Source organism: Amblyraja radiata, chromosome 38 (assembly GCF_010909765.2).
Source record: "Amblyraja radiata isolate CabotCenter1 chromosome 38, sAmbRad1.1.pri, whole genome shotgun sequence".
Classification (NCBI taxonomy): Eukaryota; Metazoa; Chordata; class Chondrichthyes; order Rajiformes; family Rajidae; genus Amblyraja; species Amblyraja radiata.
The window spans coordinates 6987355-6996641 of NC_045993.1; the positions used below are offsets into that span (position 1 = coordinate 6987355).

The 9287-nt window shown below is 44.6% G+C and overlaps 1 long non-coding RNA gene across 1 annotated transcript; it reads left to right on the top strand.

Annotated features, from left to right (window-relative positions):
• Positions 1 to 6601: 6601 nt before the first annotated feature.
• Positions 6602 to 8630, top strand: LOC116966908. The gene is made up of 2 exons (XR_004410090.1): positions 6602 to 6702; positions 8275 to 8630. It is a non-coding gene; the product is annotated as an uncharacterized LOC116966908 (long non-coding RNA).
• The last annotated feature ends 657 nt before the right edge of the window (positions 8631 to 9287 follow it).

Here is a 9287-nt window from a genome sequence, read left to right on the forward strand (position 1 = left end):
CAAAGGTCAAATGGACAAAAGGACAAAGGACATTTATTGTCACATACGCCAATTGGTGTGGTGAAATTTGCAGCACACCAATAAGAGGTGCAGGTGCGTAGATTAATATGAACTCTACACGTTGAACTGGGACTTGAAAAAGGCGCCAAATCTGACGATTCTCTATACTGTCTCAGTGTAACATAGAAACATAGACAATAGGTGCAGCAGTAGGCCATTCGGCCCTTCGAGCCTGCACCGCCGTTCAATATGATCATGGCTGATCATCCAACTCAGTATCCCGTACCTGCCTTCTCCCTGATTCCGTTAGCCCTAAGAGCTATATCTAACTCTCTCTTGAAAACATCCAGTGAATTGGCCTCCACTGCCTTCTGTGGCAGAGAATTCCACATAGAAACATAGAAAATAGGTGCAGGAGTAGGCCATTCGGCCCTTCGAGCCTGCACCGCCATTCAATATGATCATGGCTGATCATCCAACTCAGTATCCCATACCTGCCTTCTCTCCATACCCCCTGATCTCTTTAGCCACAAGGGCCACATCTAACTCCCTCTTAAATATAGCCAATGAACTGACCTCAACTACCTTCTGTGGCAGAGAGTTCCAGAGATTCACAACTCTCTGGGTGAAAAGGTTTTTCCTCATCTCAGTCCTAAATGGCGTGCCCCTTATTCTTAAACTGTGATCCCTGGTTCTGGACTCCCCCCAACATTGGGAACATAAGTGCACTAGTGCTATATCTGAGATGCTTATCTAAGATGTATTTAAGTGCTTATGTGTAGTGATACTTGTACTGAACTGTATACAAAAATTAATTTCACTGTACCCTGATACATATGACAAATTAAGTGAACCATCGATGGGAGAGGGAAGAAGAGGGAGTGACTGGGGTGAGACTAAGGTGCAGTTGTATAGGGCTCTGGTGAGACCACATCTGGAGTATTGTGTCCAGTTTTGGACTCCGAATTTGAGGAAGGACATCCTTGTGATTGAGGCAGTGCAGCGTAGGTTCACGAGATTGATCCCAGGGATGGCGGGACTGTCATATGAGGAAAGATTGAAAAGACTAGGCTTGTATTCACTGGAGTTTAGGAGGATGAGGGGATATCTTATAGAAACATATAAAATTATAAAAGGACTGGATAAGCTAGGTGCAGGAAAAATGTTCCCAATGTTGGGCGAGTCCCGAACCAGGGGCCACAGTTTTAGAATAAAGGGGAGGCCATTGAAAATGTCACATCCCAATTGTAATTGCTTCCTTCAAATCCATAAATGGCATTTGTAATCCAACTGCATTTATTCTATACCTTTATGGCGATCTCCGGTTGATATAAAAATGCTGTCATTCTAATTGCAGCTAGCTAATTCATCTTCTCTCATGCTTTACATTGCAGGATATTCTCCAGAACTATTACACTTCATAATCCCCTGTAATCATTTCCACTTAATTCATTAGTTATAATGTATTTGATTATCTTTATAACGAGTGCTTCTGTTCACACCTATAAAACCAATTTTTTATACTAGCAGACGATGTAGATAAGATAAGATTTTGATTGTTATTGGTGGGGTTGACAGTCAGAGAGCAATATATATAGCATTCAGCCATCACCGAGCGACAGACCGTCGAAAGGAGGACTGAAGATTTCACCGCGAGGAACAGCCTGAGAAACGCTCTGGTCAGTCTGTGCCTACTTTAATTTTCATATTACTGTTTGCTTTGAGGTTCCAGCAGCCTCCGTATATATACCTGCCACAGAAGGTAGTTGAGGCCGGTTCATTGGCTATATTTAAGAGGGAGTTAGATGTGGTTCTTGTGGCTAAAGGGATCAGGGGGTATGGAGAGAAGGCAGGTACAGGATACTAAGTTGGATGATCATATTGAATGGCGGTGCAGGCTCAAAGGGCCGAATGGCCTACTCCTGCACCTATTTTCTATGTTTCTATATCTACAAACGGCTAACAATGACCTGTTTCTTTCATCATCGTTTTACTTTTTTGCATATCTTTCATTCATTGTTCTTTATCTCTCTACATCATCATCTATATCTCTCCTTTCCCTTTACTCCGACCAGTCTGAAGAAGGGTCTCGACCCGAAATGTCACCCATTCCGTCTCTCCAGAGGTTCTGCCTGTCCTGCTGAGTTACTCCAGCTTTTTGTGCCTGTCTTTTGTCCCTACATTTCTATGTATTTTGAGGATCAATTATTACTTTGGTGTAGTTTAGTTTATTATTGTCACGTGTACCGAGGTACAGTGAAAAGCTTTTTTGTTGCGAGCTACCCATTCAGCGGAAAGACGACACATGATTACAATGAAGCCGTCCACAGTGAACAGATGCAGAGTAAAGAGCACAACGTTACAAGATAAACTCCAGTAAAGTCTGAAGAAGGGTTTCGGCCCGAAACGTTGCCTATTTCCTTTGCTCCATAGATGCTGCTGCACCCGCTGAGTTTCTCCAGCATTTTTGTCTACCTCCGATGAAAGATAGTCTGATAGTCCCCAATGAGGTAGAAGGGAGGTCAGGATCACTCTCTAATTGGTGAGAGAACGGTTTAGTTGCCTGATAACAGCTGCCCCTGAATCTGCAGCTATGCGTTTTCACATTTCTGTTTGATAGGAGAGGGGAAAAGTGGGAATGACTGGGCTGAGACTGGTCCTTGATGATGCTGCTGGCCTTGCTGAGTGTAGATGGAGTCAATGGAAGGGAGGTTGGTTTGCGTGATGGTCCGGGCTGCGTCCACAGCTGTACCCAGACCAAGCTGTGATGCATCCGATAAAATGCTTTCATCGCCCATGTGTAGAAAATCACTGCATTACTAGAGGTACACCTTAACGTTGAAATTTAGTTTGAAATAGTGGGATTGTTTGTTAATAGACATAGAAAGATCGAAAATAGGTGCAGGAGTAGGCCATTCGGTCCTTCGAGCCTGCACCGCCATTCAATATGATCATGGCTGATCATCCAACTCAGTATCCTGTACCTGCCTTCTCTCCATACCCCCTGATCCCTTTAGCCACAAGGGCCACATCTAACTCCCTCTTAAATATAGCCAATGAACTGGCCTCAACCACCTTCTGTGGCAGAGTATTCCAGAGATTCACCACTCTCTGTGTGAAAAATGTTTTCCTCATCTCGGTCCTAAAAGACTTCTCCTTTATCCTTAAAGGACCCCTAGTTCTGGACTTCCCCAACATCGGGAACATTCTTCCTGCATCTAGCCTGTCCAACCCCTTAAGAATTTTGTAAGTTTCTATAAGATCCCCCCTCAATCTTCTAAATTCTAGCGAGTACAAGCCGAGTCTATCCAGTCTTTCTTCTCTAATGCTACTCAACTAGCGGTGAAGTCAAGCGAGCTACTCAGAGATGTGTCTGTTTATTTATTTATTTATCTATTTATATTTATTTATTTTTCTTTTAAAATCTTTTCATTAAATATCCAGGTTTCCAGGATATTTAATATGTAACCATTAAACAAAATCTGTACAGGTTTGGATTATGATATGCAGATGCCTCTAATAAAAATCTATTAAAAAAAATATATTTTTTTAAATTAGTTTTTTTCAAAAACAAAAACAAAACAAAAAAAATAACGATAAACATAACAATGATATTGATACATATATATATATATATTTAATTTTTGCTTTAAACTGCAAAGTTTCCTGCACTTTCTGAAGCATGGTGGTGGATTTTCAAAGAAAGGAAAGCAGTAGGAATATACAGCAGACCAGGCAACAGACAGGTCCAGGGGGCGACAGGGTGGTGCAGCGGTAGAGTCGCTGCCTTACAGTGCTTGCAGCACCAGAGACCCAGGTTCGATCCTGACTACGGGTGCTGTCTGTACAGGAGCCTGAAGACTGCAACAACCAGGCTCCAGGAATAGCTACTTCCCCACAGCCATCAGGCTATTAAACCTGTCTCGGACAAAACTCTGATTATTAATAACCCATTTTCTGTTATTTGCACTTTATCAGTTTATTTATTCATGTGTGTATATATTTATATTATGGTATATGGACACACTGATCTGTTTTGTAGTCAATGCCTACTATGTTCTGTTGTGCTGAAGCAAAGCAAGAATTTCATTGTCCTATCAGGGACACATGACAATAAACTCACTTGAACTTGAACTTGAGTTTGTACGTTCTCCCAGTGACCGCGTGGATTTTCTCTGAGATCTTCGGTATCCTCCCACATACCAAAGACGTACCAGTTTTTAGGTTAATTGGTTTGGTATAAGTGTAAATTGTCCCTCATGTGTGTAGTGTTAGTGTGCGGGGATCGCTGGTCAGTGCAGATTTGGTGGACCAAAGAACCTGTTCCCGTGCTGTATCTCTAAACTAAATCTTCCCCCCCCTCTCAACTTAAACTTATGACCTCTGGTTCTTGATCTCCCGACTCTGGGCTAAAGACTGTGCATTTACCCGATCTATTTCTCTCATGATTCCAGCACATGTAGAGTGTCTATAGGTCCCCTTGACAGGCCTGGAAAGGTGAGAAATATGTTTTAAAATTGCAGAGAGGAGGAGAGGCGGAGAGAACATATGGAATGTCTGTGATAAGGGTGGAGATGAAAGTTGCTCAGGTGATGCAAGGATCTTAGTCGCTTCTGGTTAATGAGGGAAGTTCGAGATTAAAAAAACAATAAAACAGCATTGTTTGACTATGAGAATCAGAAGATGGTCATGAAATGCTGGAGTAACTCAGCGGGACAGGCAGCATCTCTGGAGAGAAGGAATTTTGTTAGACTGGTGTCAGGGGAGTGGGTGATACAGAGCATGGGCAGTACCTTATCCCTGGCATTAGTCTGAAGGGGTCTCGGCCCGAAACGTCACCCATTCCTCCTCTCCAGAGATGCTGCCTGTCCCATGTCCCACTGAGTTACTCCAGCATTTTGTGTCTATCTTTGATTTAAACCAGCATCTGCAGTTCTTTCCGACACACAGTTGATTGAAATTTGAATCTATTTGAAAATTAAATGGGGGGGGGGAGGTCGTGAATCTGATGGCTGTAGAAAAGCAAATGCTCTTAAACCTGGTGTTGTAGGACTGTAGGTTTCCGCACCTCCTGCCCGATGGTAGCAGAGAAAAATCACGGCTCCGGTGTTGGGGATTGTTGATGATAGATGCCACCTTCTTAAGGCAGTGCTTCATGTAGATGCTTTTGATGATATGGAGTGACAAACCTGTAATGGACTGGGCTGAGTCTACCACTCTCTGCAGCCTGTTGTGTTCCCTGTACATTGGAATGATGCTATCAGGCAGGATACTTTCTTGGGCAGAAGAGCTGCCTTGGAGTTGGGCCAAATGTCCTCCTTCCGAATAACATTTAAATGCCAACTTTTTTTGTTTTGAACAGTTAAGTGTGAATTGCTGCCATGCCCCACTTAGCAATTCCACTGGGCCTTCTGCTAATTCTGTCATTCTCCGCGATGAGCTTGATCGAGGCAAGTCCGGTGGAGCTGGTCCACAGCAGAGGACACAACCCCAATCCTGGCCAACCCTCCCACCGACACGCTACCCTCTACATCCAGATCAACAATGAGGGGCAAGTCAGCAAGACGAGGCGTCAGAATGATTACAGTAAGGAAACAATCACTTCAACTAATTCTGCGAAGCTTTGCTTGTTTGTTGATTAATTGCCTAATATAGAGCATTTGAAAACCAGGAATAGAATATCGAACAGACAACGTGGTACAGCACAGGGACAGGCCCTTCGGCCCACAATGCCTGTTCCGATCGTGGTGACAAGATAGAAAATAGAAAATAGGTGCAGGAGGAGGCCATTCGGCCCTTCGAGCCAGCACCGCATAAACTAATATGTGGATAAACTAATTCCGCCTACACTTTGATGCATATCCCTCCGTGGTGACACATTTTTGGGCAGCAGAGTGGCGCAGTGGTAGAGCTGTCGCCTTTCAGCGCCAGAGGCCCGGGTTCGATCCTGACAACGGGTGCTGTCTGTAAGGAGTTTGTACGTTCTCCCTGCGACCATGTGGGTTTTCTCCAGGTGCTCCGGTTTCCTCCCATATTCCAAAGACGTGCAGGTTTGTAAAACCCCTGTCCCACTGTACGAGGTAATTCAAGAGATTCTCCCGTGTTTTCCCCTGATTCGAACTCGGAGAATGTCCGCAGCGGGTCCGTAGGAGTTTGTGGATGTCTCGTAGCGGCGCGTAGTTTAAAAAAGTTTTTTAAAATTTCATCAAGAGTATTTTTTTACTCGTGGAGATTTTTCAGAGTGTTGAAAAAACGTCACGAGTTTACCGCATTACCTACCGTTACTCGTACGAGCCGCTACGTGACATCTACGAACTCCTACGGACAGCTACGGACCTTCTCCGAGTTCGAATCAGGGGAAACTCTGGAGAACTCTTGAACTCTCGTACAGTGGGACAGGCCCTTAAGGTTAATTGGCTTCAGTAAATTGTCACTCGTGTGTAGGATAGTGCTAGTGTACGGGGTGATCTCTGGTCGGTGTGGACACGGTGGGCCGAAGGGCCTGTTTACACGCTGTGTCTCTAAAATAAACTAAACTTTATGCACTTTGTTGTAGACTGTGAAGTGAGTAAGTTTACCAACATTACCCTGTTGTTTTCAGCTCTGATGGACATTGAGTTCACCAACACTGGCATCTTGATTAAAGGAAGAAAGAGTGCTCGCTATTTATGTTCCAACACCAACAACACTCTCTACAGCACGGTGAGTAGAAGGGCATGAAAATCACCCTCCTGTAAGGAAGCAGAGAATCCCATTGTCTCCTGTTTGATTGTTACATTATTACATGGTTATTTTAGTTTGGTTTAGTTTTAGTTTAGAGATACAGCGCAGAACAGGCCCGTCGGCCCACCGAGTCCGCACCGACCAGCGATCCCCGCACGTTAACACTATCCTACATACACTAGGGACAATTTACACTTATACCAAGTATACAAACACACCCCAATTACCCTGCAAACCTGTACGTCTTTGGAGTGTGGGAGGAAACGGAAGATCTCGAAGAAAACCCACACAGGCCACGGGGAGAATGTACGAACTTTGTACAGACAGCACCTGTATTCAGGATTGAACCCGGGTCTCTGGCAAGCGCTGTAAGGCAGCAACTCTACCGGTACGCCACCATGCTGCTCAACCACTGGGACTTTGGGATTGATCGCTGAGAACTTCTTCTTCTTGCGTATAGCATGCACAGCCTAAAGTCGTAGGACAACTTGTTCTATTTGATCTTATTTGATTGTGCACGCCGGGTTGATTGCATTCGTTGAAACAGGGCGGACCACGTGAAGGTTGCAATCTCCCACCCCATCCAGCGCAGTCAGTAGGTTAATGTCTCATATGTTGTAGGGAGAAATGTGAGGGAGGTGGGTGTGGAGACACAAGGGCACTGCATATGCTGGTTTATTAAAAAAAAACACTAAGTGCTGGAGTAACTCACCGTTTCAGACAGCATCTCTGGAGAACTGTGACATTTCGGGTTGGGACCCTGTACAGACTAAAGAAGTATGACCTGTAACGTCACATATCCATGTCCTCCAGAGATGCTGCCGGACTCGCTGAGATTTGGAAAATGCAACAAAATAGCCACTGCCCGCATGTGTAAGAATTGCATTGTGCAGTTGTTGCATATGTGATAAATAAAGCAGTTAGAGATACAGCGCAGAAACAGGCCCTTTGGCCCATCGAGTCCGTGCCGACCAGTGATCCCTGCACATTAACACCATCCTACACACTAGGACCAATTTACACTTATATCAAGCCAATTAACCAACAAACCTGTACGTCTTTGGAGTGTGGGAAGTCACGGGGAGAATGTACAAACTGCGTACAGACAGCACCCGTAGTCAGGATCGAACCCGGGTCTCTGGCGTTGCATGGCAGCAAACTCTACTGCTGCTCCACCGTGCTGCCCAGCAGTTACTCCAGCACTTGTAGAAGTGTTATTTTGGGGTAAGGGTATGGTCAAAGATTGGTTTGGTTATCAGAACTTGTAATTAGACATGCGATTTGTTTAAGAAGGAACAGCAGATGCTGGAAAATCGAAGATAGACAAACGTGCTGGAGAAACACAGCGGGTGCAGCAGCATCTATGGAGCGAAGGAAATAGGCAACGTTTCGGGCCGAAACGTTGCCCATTTCCTTCGCTCCATAGATGCTGCTGCACCCGCTGAGTTTCTCCAGCACTTTTGTCTACATTAGACATGCAAACTGTTTAATCTGGAGCATTTATTTCAACTTCACTGTAGTCACTGCTCTATGAAATCATGTTTGTTTCAGTTTCAGCTGACGGAGAACTGCAAATTTAAGGAGGGAGGCGCCAACGACCCTTCAAGTGACAATGGGAATATGGGGCACGGCAACTCTTCACCACCAGAGTTAGACTCCGGCTGCCCACAGTCGGGACAAATCAATCCCGCTCGAGCAGATCCACTGGGATTGATCGAATGTTGAGTCACTACACCTCAGGAGTTCAGCAATAAATGGGGGCAACAGCCTCAGATATTATTTATTTAAACACGTAATCATCAATGTTAATGAACCGTTTTATTTATAAAAGAGGAGATTGTTACATAACGTGAAAGGCTGAAACTGGTTTATTTTGATAACCTTTTTATATAAATGGTTGTTCGCTATTTTTGTGTTCATTTTCTAAGTCTGCACAAAATTTGAGAGTCTTTAACTTACAACAGAAGTCTTTAATGTTTCACTCAATGCTGGCAGCAAGACTAGTCACTAACCCACAGGATAAATGATATACAAGACATCTCCCTTTGTCCTGTGCAGCACCACCTGCTGCACGAGAGGAGCAACGGGTCCTCCCACCCCACACAGTCCACCAAACCAAAGATCCTATAGCGAGCAAGATAGATCACTCGACGAAAAAGACGTAGTACGGTCATGGACGATTTTCGGCCCCATTTCGGTAACCGGCTTCCGTCTCCGCACCAAAGATCCCATAGCGGAGCAAAGGTACTAGTGCGGAGACGGAAGCCGGTTATGGAAACATCCTCGTAAAAATAAAAGTTCTTGGGAAAAATCTTCTCCTCATTTCCAGAATTATACTTTATTAGCACAAACTGTTCCCCCGCAACGTTGATTACACTGCGAGTCGGGTCCGGGTTACTGAAATGGATGAAAAAAAGGCCCACGTTCCGCTCGGTTGCGTACTACACGTCAGCCCATTGCATTTTTGCAGGAGTGGTCTATCTTGCTCCGCTATAGGATCTTTGGTTGTACAGGCAGTTACAATCCCTCACCTCCCCTCTCCCCACCAGTGAGAAAACACAAAA